General features: G+C 44.1%; 1 long non-coding RNA gene across 1 annotated transcript; it reads right to left on the reverse strand.

Annotated features, from left to right (window-relative positions):
• Positions 1 to 14759: 14759 nt before the first annotated feature.
• Positions 14760 to 15560, reverse strand: LOC115272717. Its single transcript, XR_003900418.1, has 2 exons — positions 15500 to 15560; positions 14760 to 15352 (listed from the first exon to the last, which is right to left on the reverse strand). It is a non-coding gene; the product is annotated as an uncharacterized LOC115272717 (long non-coding RNA).
• Between the last annotated feature and the right edge of the window lie 730 nt (positions 15561 to 16290).

Raw genomic sequence — 16290 nt, forward strand, 5'->3', positions numbered from 1 at the left:
TGTTTACTGCTCTTGTCCTGGTAACGGCCCATAACTGACTCTTCAGCCCCCAGCATCCTTTAGCTGGAGGTCATTTAAGATGACAGCTTCAGCCATTTCGGACTTCTTTCTGGGTCTCTCCCAGAAAAACTATACATACAGGAGGTATATGTGTTATTAAACTTTTGTTTGATTTTCTACCATCAGTCTGTCTCATAGCACTTTAATTCTTAGTCCAGCTGGAAGAACCTTAAAAGGCAAAGTAAAATTCTTCACCCCAATGCACATAAAACCACTGCCATCATAATTGATGTTGTGCACTGTAGAAGCAACGCAACATGGCCATGCCTTCCAGAGAAAACTCAAAAGAGTCAGACTCTTGAGTCACTAGTAACTACAAATATATTTGAATCACACTCGGCACTTCCAGGAAGTTTTCAATGCTAGTCTGTAGTGTAGAGTGCATGGGAACAGATTCCTGGAGATTTCAGCTCTGCCTTGAGCACTTGGCCAAATCACTTAACCTTTGCATGCTTCTGTGTCATCATCTAGGAGTCAGGTAGCGATTTCCCGGTGGCTGATGACACCACAAATAAACAGTAAGGCCAGACTTTACACGCCTCCTGAATCTGATGAAGCCTCTATATCAGACCGCCAATTTTCAGGAAATACTAAAGACAGGCCCATATCATATGAAGTAAGGGATGCACTTAGCAAAATCAGACTCTCGTAGGAGACTTAACAGGATTAGCATCTCAGTTTCTCTTTTAAAAATTTATCAAAAACTAAGAGATGGACAGAATACATATAAAAGTCATAAATTGCATGATAACCAATTGCAGTCTTACTCTGATCTCAGTTTCAAATTGTAGGGCAAAAAAATATTTTAAGCAAAAAAATATTAATGGTGTGATTCCATCTATGTAAAATTTAAAAATAAGCAAAACTAATCCGGACTCTTACAAGTCACTGTAATATTTTGTTTCTTTAACTTTGCTCTCATTCTGTGGGTATGTTCAGATGAAATTTAGTGAGTTGTAGAGTTATGATGTGTCCACTTTTCCATATGTGATCATTCAATAGAAAGTGTTTTAAATAACAGTAAGTCTGAGTCCCATAAAATCTCAAGAAAGTTAAGTAAAAAAAATTGTCAACTTTTAAGGATTGTCAAGGAAGGTTTTATGGAATTATTGAATTGTTTGAAAACATTGAAAAACAAAAGAATCTTGCTCAGTAAAACTGGATGCAAAGGGCATAAGGTTTATATCATATGTGAGAGCAGACATAAAGGCCAGAAAGTTGGAAAAATGGAGAAAAAGGATATATGCGCCAAGAAGGGAGGAATCATATCTATATCAACCTGGAAACTGAAGACAAAAATTGAAATTATCTATAATTATATCTGTATCCATAAAGACATTATGCAAAATAATCTTAGCATTACACAGGCACCATGGCGGCCGTGGACATCAGCTGTATTTTAAAGACGCAGTGACTTTAAGTGGCTCTTACAAGGACGTTGGCTGGAATGGAGCATTAAAATAACTGTGATCTTCTGGCACTGCCCGTGTCTGTTTTATAAACTGGCCTTGTCAGGATGAAAAATGTCATGCCATCCACAACCGGAAGAGGCATGTCTGTGAAAGGACAATAGGAACAGAGCCTGTCACTTGCCCTCATTATATATACAGACGGATCACTTCTAGTACTTCTCACCAGATTGTTTTGTTTCAGTTCTGTGACTGAGCTATGGGTGATGCTGAAGATTTTACAGCCAGAACACAAGCACCCCCTCCTCCAGCAAGTCAGCACGCGGTCTGTGGCAGATGCTCATTACAGCGGTTTTCCTTTGTCATTGTACCTCTCTTTGACGTAAGTAAAGCCAGTGACTCAGAATTCTGGGCCCACGTCGTGGGGATGTGGCAGCGCTAAAAGAAAAATGAACAAGCCCAGAAGATGGGAAAAATCTGTAAAAGGACTGATTCAAACAGGAGAAGCCATCTGTCACCAAAGACCTTTCTGCCTTCAGGCCCACTGATATCAGACAGAAAACAAGGTCACAAGGCTCCAGGACCAAGGTGAGTGAGACAGTCATCAGGGTACAGAATTTGCCAAGACCTCTGTGACAGAAGTGCTCAGACTAGTCTTCAAGAATTGAAATGGTCATGGGGTGCCTGGGTGGCTCAGCTGGTTAGGCATCCGACTTCAGCTCAGGTCATGATCTCACAGATCCTGAGTTCAAGCCCCACATCAGGCTCTGTACTGACAGCTCAGAACCTGGAGCCTGCTTCACATTTGGTGTCTTCCTCATTCTCTCTAACCATCCCCTGCTTGAGCTCTCTCTCTCTCTCTCTCTCTCAAAAATAAATAATAAACATTTTCTTAAAAAGATTTTGAATACTCATCTCAACGTGTGAATTGAAATACAAACCTTGGAAGAAAACATATTTTCAGATGAAGGTGGAGGAAGAGGAATGAGGAGTTCATGTTTAATGGGGACAGAGTTCCAGTTTGGGAGAACCGTTCTGGAATCCAGAACAAGAAAGTTCTGGAGACAGATGGTGTTGATGTTTGCACAACTATGTGATTATACTTGATGCCACTGAACTGTGTGCTTAAAAATGCTTAAAATGGTAAATCTTATGTCATGCATATTTTGCCACAATAAAAGAAATTTACAGACAGAATCATAAAACAAGAAATTGGAAGGTGGTCAGGCCACCTAACGCCAATTTTTAAGAAGTCAAGAGGAAGTCAGGCTCCAGAATCAGACTGCCAGTTTCAAATCCGGGCTTCTAACCTCCAGCCTTCATAGCTCCGGGACATTAGGCAGATCATAGAATTGCTCAGGCTCAGTTTCCTCATCTGTGACACAGGTTCACTGTAGCACGTAATTTTTATTGCGGGGAGGGGTAAATGAGATCATCCACATCGACTTCCAGGTAGGAAGGAAGTGCTCAGAAACCCGGAACTATCATGTTAGCATCTTTCCGGTGTCGCCCTTATTGGTGACAAGTAAACCATCACTCTGTGAAAGGCTTCAAGAAAGCCCTCAGGATCAGGGAACGCTACGGCTACACATGTGAATCAATGGGAAATTTATGAAATGCCTGCTAGACTGCAATGCTCTGCCAAGTACTGGAGAAAGGAGAGCAAACCAGAAACACACCAGGCGCTCTGAGGAAGCCCACAGCCTCCCCAGGGAGGTGGGCCACACACGGAGCATTTCAGCATTGCCCAGCAGGGGGCACTCTCCCAGCCTGACTCGGTCCCCTTCTGTGAGCGGCCCACATGGCACCAGCCACGCCCGGGCTCTGAAGGGAAGGAGACGTTCTGCTGGACCCTCATGGTCTTCGCACTGAACTAAAAATGAAATTTACACAAGACAGATTACCAGGAGAAAAAAGTAAATTTTACTTATATGCACACCGAGACCCAATTACGAAGTTTAGACCTAAGGAAATGACCAAGGCGGGTCGTTGTCACACGCTTTGGACAAAGAAACCGTAAATCTGTGAGGATTTGATAGGACAAACAACAACAACATCCAGCTTTGGGAGTTTGAATTAATAAGGAATTCTAAGCAGGATTTGCATTGCGGTAGTAAATTAGGAAAAAGTAACAACAGTGGGTTGTTTATACAACTCTGAATTTCCGGTTTCTGGTGAAAAGGGTGTCTCATCACCTCCTGGTACCTCTAGAGATAGTACCTGTTACCTGGGAAACGTGTTTCCTGCTTCCAGGGGGACACAGGGCTCTGAGGGTTCTTGACAGAGTGTCTCTTAAGTAACTTTTATTGAAAATAATCAATAGGCCACAGTGGCACACTTTGGGACAGCTGCCGTGGGCCCCACAGCCCACATCCCACTCCACCTCTTGTAAGAGCCTGAACCTCTCTGAGTCTCAGTTTCCCTGTCCACACAACAGAGAGAGTAACAGTAACTCAGGTGGTGGTTTTTGACAAAATTAATGAGATTTTAGGACAGGACTTGGCACAGATGAAACCTTCAGTACATATTACCTGGTTTTATCACCAATACAGTAGGGATTCTGTGTATTCTCTCTGTGGAGTCGGAAAGGTGAAATGAGTCACTCAGAGCACAGCTAGGAAAAGGCAGAGCCGGGATCCCAACCCCAGCACAGCAGCCTTGGAAGCCTGTGGCCTTTCCATGTTTCCGTAGCCTCCTGTGTGTGTTAATGTCACAGCATTCCGAGAGTAATTTAGACGGTGGTTAGGGCAACGTCAGTAGAGTCATAGAAAACCCTTCTTGAATGAGCTGGAACATTAGAGAGAAAAAGGCAGGATGTTATTCAAATCAATACATAATTGGGGATTAGCATGCCTCATGTCCTTTCATTTTTACGCCAACTCTAAGACATGTATTAGTAACCCCATTTCACAGATGGCTAAACTGCAGCGTGGGGTGACCTAAAAACTTGTGGAATGTCATAAGGTTAGTAAGTGTAAGCATTGGGGTTTGAACTCGTTCTGTCTGATGTCAAAACCACTTCCCAGAGTCAAAGAGAAGAGCTCTTGAGATGAGTGGGAAACCATGAGCTCCTCACCAATTTGTTAGACGAACAGCAAAGGTTGGGTGTGAAATAAGAGCGAGTTCAGGCATACGGGGGGAATGCAGAGAGAACCCAGGCGGAGAGGAGACCAAGGAAACAGGAGAGAGATGGGAAGTAAGAGTTCGGGCAAATGGTGATATGATGAGCCTTTGTTTCGAGGAGGCTTTCACTCTCATAGTCCCTTTCTCCGCGTGGGTCTGGGCAGTATTGTCCCTCTTTTCAGACCTGTTCCCCGCCCCCCCAAAGAATCCAATTTAACTTCTGTGATTAACTCCTGCCAGACAATGAATATCTGGGGTGATCCAGGAAGAGTTCATTGACCTCATCAAAGGAAATGGCTTCATCTTAAATCAAAATTGAACTTGACTCCCTATAGAATCAATAATGGGCACAGCCAAAGCCATAATCATGTCCTTGAAGGCCAGAATCCCTGACACCCTCCATTAACAGGACAGTAGGGTAAAAGTTCGGGGATTTTACTAAGAGCCACTTTGAGAATATGCTTAAAAGCCTCTTTGAGTATATGATCTCATCTTTATAGACATAAGGCCTGTGAAAGAAAGGGAATAGCTTTTGAATATATTTAATTTTAATTAAATTGAATACCTAAATGCAATTTATTGTAGGGTACAGGAGACACATGTATTTAAATGGAAATATTTATAGATTTCTACTTTTTTTGTAATGGCAAGTTATCAACCACTTATCCATGAGTCCTTCAAAGAAAAATCTTCTGTCTGGCCAAGCTATTTCAGAGATTAGTCTCTGAACACACTGGAGGAGAAAGCCAAGTCCCATCTTCTTATCCTGATCCTGAGAAGTAAGACAGGCTCCCTCCAGGGACTACTAGACATTAGACCTCAGAAGTAGTCCATGCTTTTCTTGAGAATTCAGAAGGAAGTGGTGAGTGCCAGAGGGCTTTTATTTTTTTCCCAGATTTAATCTCATTCCCCTGCAGTGACCAACCTAGGAAAACCCCCAACCCCTAGAAGATATACCATCTTCTGGATATATCTCAGCGATCCAGTGGTTAAAAATCATAAGACAACTAGCCTTTTCCATACTGGCACATAAAAGATTGTCCCCTGGATAAGGACAAGTGACCCAGATAATTACCAGCGCTGACAGAGTCAAAACTTCCTTTGCCCACCCACATGGTTGCCTTCAAAACAGTCAAGTAATGTTTCCACCTGTTTCTTAGTTGTCTCTTCTGACCAAATTAAAATAATGGACCTCCTAATATAGGCACAGATCCAGAAGATCTGAATTGTCAATCCAGGACTTTTTTTATTCTATTCAGTGTGATTACTACAGGACTTCAGGTCAGTAGGACCAGGCAGGAGCAATTCAGAGTTTTGGGTTCTGGGTCTAAAATTGGTTGGTTCTGCTGTATAATCATAAGGCAAACCATTGTTCAATGAAACTTTTTTTTCTTAACACTGTGAAGTTCTGTTATATAAGTTGGGGTTCTGCTCTTGGACTCTTGATACACCTCTTTATATATATATTGGTTAAATACATAAGCTAACTAATCCTAAGAGCTGTGACACAAATGTTCCTTTTAGGAGATTTTTCTACATCCTATGAATTGGCTGAGGCATCTTTAAATATAATTTCAATGATATTTAAACTAAAGATGGTTATCTTTTCCTAGTTAATATCCATGAGACAAACATGAGCATTCTTCATATGTCCAAAAACGCCTTAACTATGCTCAAAATTGGGTCATCTTAAATTTTTTTAAGAATAACCACAACCTCCCATATCCTGAGTCTATTCTGTACTTATACAACTGTTCTCAAACAATAAACCACACCATACTGGACATGAACTGTGTGTGAGAGAATATTGCTTTGGATATGCCATTAGTACCTAGGACCATAACTCAAAGACTGACCAAATAGGTTAGGTCTGTGAATCTGGGCTTCAGTATTGTGCTAATCAATGTCATCAACATTGAAAACTCTGATGAACTACCTAAGAAATATATACATACATGTGTGTATGTATGTTTGCATGTATAGTATGGAACCAAATTGTACAACCGATTTTTTCTTAATGAGTTGGATCTTAGATACTTTGAAGAAACCCACTTTTTTAAAATTAATAAGTAATTTTTCAAAAGGTGTTTTAAAAGTATGCAGAGGAAAAATGATAAAATCAGGAAGACTAATGTGAGAATTTGTTCATTCATTGCATGCCTATTATGTGCAAAACTATACTATATGCTGGGAATATAAGATAAATGTGCTGTCCCTACTCTTGACAAGTTCTAAGACTAAATACACACACATCCCACACAGGCTGGTAGCTCGTAACACACAGGTGTGGAGGGGAATGTGGAGGAAAAAGAAGAGGAGTAAACCACAGTGGGTTGGGAAGACATCTCAGACTTGTCTAGCATCATCAAAATATAGAAATGAATTCTACCCTATCTGGAGGATGGCCCTGAAAATCAAAGAGCACAGTGCATTGGCCACAATGGTGAAGGAGCCCTGGAAATGTGTAAAGCCAGTACCTTCACGGTGGTGCTCAGGCATTGAGAGGTTAACTCATTCAGGTTTATCTGAGGTAGGAATTCGGAGCATGTAGATGAGGTTCACTAAGAAATACAAGCAAACACATTTAACTGAGTTTCGGAGAGCCTTCACGTCGATATTTTGTAAATAGGTCTGCCCACATAGAGAGGGATCAAAGGCAAAAGAGAAGTTAGTCCCAAAGAGATCTTTTCTAAGTAATGAGATCTGGAATCCAAAAGTACCAAAATCAAGGGCTGAGACTTGGCCTGATGTCGTCTATGTCTATGGTGAGTTCAGGGTCTCTGGAGCCCTTACAGGGAAAATTAAAGTTAATGGCTAATAAAACGTATATGGATAATTTGATTTTGCCTTAAACTATATAATCCCTAAAACATATTCATCAAAGTTTAGCAATTAGGACAGCTAATAAAATGCTTGGTTTTTTTAAACAATAGTTTTTAAAGTTCATTTATTTGAGAGAGAGAAAGAGAGAGCAGGGGAGGAGCAGCAAGATAAGGAGAGACAATCCCAAACAGGGAGTCTCTGACAGTGCAGAGCCTGATGTGGGCTCAATTCCTGGAACCATGAGATCATGACCTGAGCTGAGATAGAGTCTGATGTTTAACCGACCAAGCCACCCAGAAGCCCCTAAACAATATTATTTAGTTATATGATTGTATTTATTCATAACCTGTGGTAGACTCTTTTTAAAAGAGCTTGTTTTCATATATATAATATATGTATATATCAAATATATTTGTATTATTGACTCATGTGGCCAAATGTCAGATGCAATTGTTCCCCTGGTGAAAGCTATTTGAGATGTAGAGATAATATCTAAGATGAAATAAAATAGCCTGTGAAAGTCTAGGTCAAGGGTACAGATAGGAACTTTGTCCTACAAATCTGGACTTAGAGCTTCTCTCAAAGAGATGAAAGTTCTGAGAAGGCCAGGTCTCCATTTGCAAATGGAAACAACTGGCAAGAGCTCCCCGTTCTCAATAATACGAGTGCTCAGTAGACGAAGATGGTACCCCAAATTAACATTACTGGCCTGACCTAGGAGACATTTTTGAGTTTGCCCGATAGAATCTTATAGACTCTAATCCAGAGTTCCAGGAAGCATCACAGATACTTAACATTCTTACTCTTTAGAGAGGAATTTATTTTTGTTACTTTGGAATAGATTCCATTGCCTTTGTGAAATATTTTAGTTCTTTGAATTTTAGCCAGAAATTGGAATGCTGACAGTCCTCATTTGTATTAGTTAGCCACTTTGTTCTGTCAATCTTACTTTGAACATACTGTAAAAAGTAGATTGGAGAAATTCTCATGTCTCATTCCTAACACCAAATCCACAGATTTCTGTTTTACCTCCTAGCATCATCGTTAAGGAAAGCTCACAGTGGCTTATTGATGAGATTGAAGAATAACGCCTTAGAAATTAATAACAAACACCTGACATGCCTGCTGTCTCCAATTCAAGACATCCTACGACATTCGGTAATTAATGGTATGACCTATACAGTACTGGGAAAATTAATGAGTACATATTTCAAGTAAAATCCATTTAGTAAATGAAAAATGTTTTGGTTTCACACCATTATCCTCAAATAGAGGTAAACCAAAACGTATGCATAGGTAGAGTCAGAAACAGGAATAAGATTCATGGGACTAAGAATGGAGGCAGTCAAAGCCATTGCCATAGCATTGATGATGCCCTCCCATGTCAGGGGAAGTTTTTCATGCCTTTAAGTTTTCAGTAAAATTGAGATCCTTGGGGAGAAGGAACCTCTAGTGTAGGTAGCAGCTCTAGGATTGAGAACCTTGAACTCTCTGTCATTTTCTTTCCCACTTGCATTTCAGAAAATAAACAAACAAAAAATATGTTCTATGGTAAGTGTTCTAGGTTAAAAAGTTATGAAATTTTGTTTACTTTTCTCCATTTTGAGATGCCCCTCCTTCTCTGGGATGTGCTCGGAGACATTGAAAACACAAATATATAAACAAGTAATCCCTATGTAGAAATCCTTATGACGACTCAAGTAAGAATGCTAAAATACAAGAGGATTTGGAATCCTTGAATATGCTTATATGAAGGCACTGGAAAATGGAAATACTCCTCTTTTATGATAATTCCTATGGCATTTTGAGGCATATAACCAGACACACCGCCTATATAAATTTCTCTTAAACAGAGAGGAACTTGGAAGTTCACTCAAGCATTTTAATGACCTCAAATGGATTGCAAGAGCCAAGGGGATTTTTCTGAGTCATAAGGTAACTGTTCTCGGGTAAGAGTTGGAACTCTACAAAATGACCAACTGTGAGATGAAGCCAACACCAACTGAGAGTTCTCACTATTTTCCAAGATAGCAGCCTTTTATTGTCTCCACTTCCAAAGTTCACATTGTGACTATAGTGCCTGTCCCTTACAGGGATTGTTTAAACTCCAAAGAGAAAAAAATAATTGCACCATGCCAGAAAATTCCTCGGCCCAGAACTTTGATCACAGATCAGAAAAGAAACATCCTGACCCTTATTGGAGGCACAGGAGTCACCTGGCAATAAAGACAATTGCATGCTCTGAGGAATCTCAGAATGTCTTCCGGCTCCAAAAGTCCAGGTAGCTGGTACTCCCTCGTCTCTTGCATCTGGAAGAGGAAGAAGTAGATCAGAAAACTATCATTTGGCTCTAAAAACATGAGTTGAAATAGAATTTCAGAAGGGAAGGGAGATTCTAACTTAAGCAGACACTCCCAGAACCAAAAGAATAGGATGATTTAGTACGGTAGGGGAACGGTTTCTGTAGCAGTCAAGTCTGGGAGTGGTGGGTAATAAGTGCACCCCTCAGTAGTCAAGGGCCCCTCAGCAGTCGCTCGGTTGCTACCGAGTGAGTTTAGTGCATTGGGAAGAGTCCATGCTTTAGAGTCTGGAAGACAGATCTGAATCCTCACTCTGCTGCATCATCTCAGGCTTTATGCTGGTCCTTTGCTTCTCCACATCTCAGATTTCTCTTCTCCACATTTCTGCCAATAATGTTTCCTTTTCAGGATTGTTGTAAGGGTTGAGTAAGATAATGTAGCCCAAAGTGCCAGGCACATAGTAGTGGCTCCATGGATGGTAACTCTTAACATGATTTTTTTCCTTGCTGGTGAGTAAATGAGTTCCTTGCTTTTTCTCCTTGCACAATCCTTCATGTAAAGTGCTCTGCTCCCTTTGGGTTTCTTTTTCCATCAAACTCAAGCTCTGTTGAGTATCTTATGACATCAGAGAGAACAAAAGACTAGGAAGTATTAGGCAGTCTAAAAAGTATACAAATCTAATTAGAGGAGGCAAGTACCTAAAACATAGCCTCACTGTATGTGCAATAAGGTAAATTTTTTTTCTTTAAAAGAAATGTCATTCTTTCTGAGATGCAAAGTAGGGCAGGCTTTGGATCAAAGCAAGAGAAGGATTTCTTGTACTCTCAGAATCAGAACTTGGGGTTTAGGGAAGAGCCTGATCCCAGACAGCACAGGAGTCTGCTAAAGACTTCTTAGAAACTCATCCTTTTGATGGCTCTGGGGGAAGCACGGGCAGATCTGTATCCATGTGGATACGTGGGTCTCGGCAGTGGGCGGGGGAGAGGGGAGGGGGGAGTATGCACAGATCTGTATCTGTGTGGATATGTGGGTCTGGAGGGAAGCGCATGCAGATCTTGATGTGTATACATGGGTCTGGGGGGAACTGTGTATAGGTCTGTATATGCATGTATACATGGGCCCGGAGGGGTGGAGTGTGCACAGGTATGTTTATGCATGTATACGTGGGCCTGGAGGCGGGGGAAGGGTGCACAGATCTGTATCCATATGTATATGTGGGTCTTAGAGGGAAGTGTGCACAGATCTATATACATGCGTATACATGAGCCTGGGGGGGGTGTGCACAGGTCTGTTTATGCATGTATATGTGGGCCAGTGAGGAGGAAGTGCACAAAGATCTATATCCATGTGTATACGTGTGTCTTAGGGGAAAAGAGTGCACAGATCTCTATCTGTATGTACACGTGGGCCTGGGGGAAAGAGTGCACAGACCTATATCCGTGTGTATACGTGGGTCTAGGGGGGGTAACAGTTCATAGATCTGTATCCGTGTGGATACTGGGTCTGGGGGGGAAACACACAGATCTGTACCCGTGTGGATACTGGGTCTGGGGGGCAAGCGCACAGATCTGTACCCGTGTGGATACTGGGTCTGGGGGGGAAGAGTGCACAGATCTGTATTCGTGTGGATACGTGGATCTGGGGGGAAATGCACAGATCTCTATCCGTGTGGATACTGGGTTTGGGGGGGAAACTCACAGATCTGTATCTGTGTGGATACACGGGTCTGGAGGGGGAGCGCACAGATCTGTACCCGTGTGGATACTGGGTTTGGGGAGGGAAACTCACAGATCTGTATCCGTGTGGATCCTGGGTCTGGGGGGGAAGCGCACTTATCTGTATCCGTGTGGATACATGGGTCTGGAGGGGAAACGCACAGATCTCTATCCGTGTGGATACTGGGTCTGCAGGGGAGCGCACAGATCTGTATCCGTGTGGATACTGGGTCTGGGGGGGAAGCGCACAGATCTGTACCCATGTGGATACTGGGTCTGGGGGAAGCTATCCATGTAGATACGTGCATGAGTTAACGGTCCAGCTCCCACGGAGCCCAGGCGCACATCTGGACGGTGGCAGCAGCTCTCAGGAACTCGGAGGGCAGGACTTCCTCCCCCAGGCCTTCACCCAGAGCTGGCAGCCACAGTGCCCTGTCCCAAGTCATCTTTGTTCCCTGGATAACTGGATGGTCCTAGGCTCCTGAGTTTCCCGGTATTGGTGGTGGTACGTCACCACCTCAGCAGCTCTCCTGCCAGCAGACAAGGGCATCACCAGCTTCAGGGTTTTCAGTATTTCAACAGTGACACCGTGTGGCAGATGATGACAGCCCAGGATTCCCCAGTGGACCAAGTAGATTTCTGGGTTTTCTCTCTTGATGTGACTCTTAGGATTGGGTAGGACCCTGAGATTCTTGCGATCGTGGGACAAGGACCCCAGAGGTGAAAGAAACATCTCTTTTCATAGGCAAGATGGGGGCTCAGTCAATCTGAATAGGAAAAGAAACTGTGACTGTATGTTGTACTCCAAACTGCACATATTACGCAGACAGGTGACGGTGGAAGCCCAGTGCTGCAGGACAGGTACCTGCAGAGCACGGTGACAGGGGACAGGTTGTCTTCCTACAGGCATCATGGAACTGTGGTGAGCAGTAATAGTAGGTGAGGACGTGAGGCATCCTGAAAACAGATGCTCTCCAGTGACTGGTAGGCAAACCAGCAGTCAGCCGCGGAGAGCCCTGGGGACGGGGGAACGAGACGGCTGCCCCCAGCTCCCAGGACATTGCAGCCCTGGGTGGCACGAAAGGACAGTGACTAGAGAAAACAAGCCCCAGTCATCAAGGGGCAGGGGAGGGCACACTGTTAACACGAGGATCTCAGACGCGGAGTCTGAATCGGGGACACACTTATTACAATAAGCCCAGGTCCTGGTTCTTGGAATAGGAAATAAGAGACATTCACTTATTCACTCAGCAAATATGGATTGAGACCTGCTCTCTGTGTGCCAGATGCTATTCTAGACACTAGGCCTGTGGCGGCATACAAAATCCCTGCTCCCTGTGCATTTGCATTCTACCAGGGGTGATAGACTATAAATACAATGAAGTATATAGCAGATGGTGATTAATGCAAGGAAGAATGAGAAAGCAGGGAAGAGAAGATAAGGTGGGATTAGGGCAAGAGGGGGTTATAGATGGGACGGCGGCAGAAGGCCAGAGGGAAGGGAGCAAAGACACAAAGGAAGTGAAGAAGTGAGCCGTGTGGATATTGGGGAGCCAGGGCTCCAGACAGTGGGGACAGAGCACGCGAGTGCACGGAAGCACGAGCAAAATCGCTGTGTCCCGGCAAGCGCAGAGAGCCAGCAGGGCTGGGGTAGCCTGCGTGCCTGGGCGAGAGTGGAGCAGAGGTGTCACGTTGTGGGGCATCTTCCTTGCACACTGTGTTAGGGACTGACTTTCACTGCGAGGGAGGAGGGGGCTGCTGGAGGGCTTTGGGCACGGTGTTGGGTGAGGCTGTGGGGCAGAAGCAGAAGACAGGGTAGCATGGGGACGACCCTGTGTTTACCGTGAAGTGGGTGCAAAGTGGCTGGATTCTGCATGTATTGGGAGGTGGTGCTGACACGCGTCCTGATCAATTGGTTGTGACGTCTGAGAGGAGAGGAAAGCCACAGCATGACCCCAGAAATATGGACCCGATCTGGAAAAGGTCATGCCTGCCTGGGCAGTATTACATGGTCATCCCCCCTGAAGCCCACCCAGACAACAGGTGCCTGAAAGCAGGTGTTTGAATCCGGTCCCAAACTGTGAGGATGGAAGACGGCAAAGAAAGTCAAGTGATCACCAGACCTTGATTTCAGATCCTGTAAGGTCAAGGGAGCTCTGCCTCCAGGTGACACACTGCTACTTGGGTGGCACCAATGTCCCCTGAGACTAGCAGCACGTAAGGGTCAGGTTGACCTGTTCTGCTTCCCACTTACTTGAACAGAGGAATAGATGTATTTAGCACAGAGTGGGAACGCACGCTTTGTGAGGGTGTGTGCGCACAAGCCAAGAACGACCTCACTTGCCTTCCCCATCTAGCCATAAATCAGCAATCTTAAGGGACCACCAAACCGATGCCTTTCATCACGCTTCAGACACCCACAATGGCTGAATTGTACTTCACAGGGGATTCTTGTCCAGCCCACTCCCCACGTCTGTCCTGTGCCCCATCCATCAGTGAAGCCATTTTTAGTGTGTTCATCTCTATGTGTGTCCGTCCCTCCCTCCCCACCCCCTCCTTTCCCAAAAGTGAGCAGACACAGTATGGCCCCAAGTTTGTGCAAATTCAGCCTCTCATTCGAGACTCTGTTGCTTGCTTCTCCTTTCATGCTTTGTAGGCGCTTAGGATCTTCATCCCTGTCTCTGCCCTGGAGTTCCCTTTAGTGGGGATGCTCTTCAAAACAGCCCTGCAGAAAAATTCTCTATATGGTCTCGTTGTCGGTGACACCAGTTCTCAGAATAAAGCAACCCTCTTAAAAGATCTCCTCCCATTGCCCTAACGCACAGTCACACACTCACACTCTCTCTCTCACACACACACACACACACACACACACACACATACACACACGTTCACATATCCCTCATGTTGAGTAGCTTGTGAAATCCAAGCTCCACCCCCCAAACTCACGTTGGCAGCCATGTTACAGCTACAATTCCCTCACAGGAACTGTCACCTCTGAGAAACCTAAGATTCTCCCGACTGTGTCTTTGCAGAGGCTGAAAAGGTGAATCGGTCCATGAAGGTGCTTTGCTCCTGAGCTCCCCGGGGACGTTCCTACAACTATATTGGTATTCTCCGTGCTTTTAGGTACGGTAAGTAGTCACCCTGCTATATCCAGAGGTTTATTTTTCATGAAATACTGACAGTTTAGCCTCTCGCTGCATAACTGCATTCGAGGTTACCTGGCAAGAGTGACAGCGGTTCAAGAAAGCATGGAAATGACCCACCAGCTATCAGTGCTGTACCCTTGAAACTAATTTTAGCTAGCAATAGAAGATCAATACAAATAACAAGATGTGGTTTAATCTCTTTAGGTGGGTTGTAACTCACATCACTGCACACGTGATACATACATTCCTTGCAGACCCACTGCAACATGTGAGAAGTTCCAGAAAGAAATGCAGTGCATAAACAAAACAGTCCTGGGGAACAGAGAGAAAGGCAGCCAAAACAAAACATCCCTCGCAGGCATATGTGCCCCTGACACCTGTGTGGTCACTTCAGAGTTGGGTGACCCACCTTATTAAACTGTGCACGCAGCCACCCACCCCTTCTCAGCTGCCGATGGAAGTAGCAGGTGAGTGGGGCTGAGTGTTGAAGCCACTGCCGGCGCTGACTCGCTGGGGACAGTCCTGCATCGGTGCTGCTCCGAAGGCGCCAGCTCTCAGGTGGCCTTCTTCCCCGCGCCAGCAAACTGTGCTTCTCTGCTGCAGTGACCCAGGAGGAGACTGTGCGGGCTCAGTCACTGGGCCTGGGTCCTGGAAAACCATCGTTCCCAATGGATAGGGTCCTTTCTTTTTACGTAGTGCCATCAAGACTTTATGTGGAGCAGTGTACTTTCACGTCACATTTCCCATGACTTTCACATCCTACCGTTGGCCTAGGAAGGTTTCAGAAAATTGTCAAAAGGTAGTTTGAAGATAGTGAAATAAGTCAGATACAAAAGGACAAATATTGTATGATTCCCGTTGTATGGGGTGCATAGAATGGGAAAATCCATAGAGATGGAAAGCAGGATGGAAATTACCAGAGGCTGGGAGGAAGGTGGTGGCAAGTCATTGCTCACTGGGCACAGAGTTTCTTTTCAGGGGCGGAATCTTGGAACTAGACGTCGTCAGTGGTGATGATTGTATTATGTAATAGATATAATGAGTACCACTGAAGCCTACACTTAAAATGATTCTGATGGCAAATTTTATGTTTTATGTATGTGTTAACTGCACTAAAAAATACTCTGAAAAGGCTAGTCTGAAGAAATTAAGGCAAGATTTTCCCCTCCTACTCAATGAACAGCGGCTTTCTCTCCTGCCTCCCCAAACTAAATTATTAAAGAGTTTGTATCGTTACGCTGGAAAGGTTCAAAGGCTCATATCATCAGATGATGAAGGCATTTATGGCCCTTCTAATGGGCTTGGAGCAAAGGTGGCTCAGAACTTTCCTCAGGATACAAATTTTATATGTATAAATTATTTAGCACCACAGGCTTCTAACGGAAAAGACCAGTTATTTGGTCAACCCATCCCCATCGGCGATATCTGTTTCTAGAGGGCCTCACTTTTAAATGAGTCTTCTGGGGCATACCCGTGAATCTCTAAATAGTGTGCTTTTTTTTTTAAGTTTATTTATTTAAAGAGGAATAAAGACAGCATGAGTGGGGAAGGAGCAGAGAGAGAGGGAGAGAGAGAGAATCCCAAGCAGGCTCCGCATGATCAGCACAGAGCTCCACGTGGGACTCAGACCCACAAAGCAATGAGATCATGACCTGAGCAAAAAGCAAGAGTTTGAAGTTTAACTGACTTAGCCACCCAGGCGCCCCTC

Source organism: Suricata suricatta, chromosome 11 (assembly GCF_006229205.1).
Source record: "Suricata suricatta isolate VVHF042 chromosome 11, meerkat_22Aug2017_6uvM2_HiC, whole genome shotgun sequence".
In the NCBI taxonomy this organism is placed as follows: Eukaryota; Metazoa; Chordata; class Mammalia; order Carnivora; family Herpestidae; genus Suricata; species Suricata suricatta.